The sequence below is a fragment of the Ischnura elegans genome, chromosome 1 (genome assembly GCF_921293095.1).
Source record: "Ischnura elegans chromosome 1, ioIscEleg1.1, whole genome shotgun sequence".
NCBI lineage: Eukaryota > Metazoa > Arthropoda > Insecta > Odonata > Coenagrionidae > Ischnura > Ischnura elegans.
In genome coordinates, this window is record NC_060246.1 from 151075386 (window position 1) to 151076115 (window position 730).

At 38.8% G+C, this 730-nt stretch overlaps 1 non-coding gene across 1 annotated transcript; it reads right to left on the reverse strand.

Moving 5' to 3' along the window:
* Positions 1-396: 396 nt before the first annotated feature.
* Positions 397-503, reverse strand: LOC124173795. The gene has a single exon (XR_006868758.1). It is a non-coding gene; the product is annotated as a U6 spliceosomal RNA (small nuclear RNA).
* Positions 504-730: the final 227 nt, after the last annotated feature.

Below are 730 nucleotides of genomic sequence, written 5' to 3' on the forward strand. Positions count from 1 at the left end.
ACCAGAATCGATATCGTATCGTATCTCGATGTCAATTCAATGCCTCATAATACGATCGCTTGCGTTTCTCATGATATTCGACAGGCAGGAATTAATTTTTTTCGCAGGATGTCGGACCTATTTTAGATGGAGGAAATTTTCGTGGGCACTGTGGCATTACATGCGAAAGTGACCAGTCCTCAAAACGTGCTAACGTGTTCTCAAAAATTTCATTATCCTCGCTCTATGACAAGCGCAAGTATGTGAAGAAATGGAATACGTTATCGTTGGGATTATTTTTCGGCTGAAAAAAAAGCAGTATCATACCGCGTATAGAAAAAAGCAGTATCATAGCTCGTAGTATCAGATCACATAAGCTGCTGGTAGCAGAATAAAATGGAGATATAAAAACCTTAAAAAAATGTGGAACGCTTCACGATTTTGCGTGTCATCCTTGCGCAGGGGCCATGCTAATCTTCTCTGTATCGTTCCAATTTTAGTATATGTACCGCCGAAGCGAGTACAAAAGAGAGGGACTGCAATAAGTCTATATACACTACCATCAATGCTGATATTAAGTGTCATTGAATAGTAACACTTGGCATTCAAGCACTGTCAGTAAAAATAGCACTTTTAGCAAATTTTTCTTTAACTGTTTTAAGGCGTCATTACTGGAAAAGACGTTTAAACTCAAGCAAAACGTATTCCCGATGAGCATCACCCAGAATTAAGGTCTTTTCACGGTTTTCAA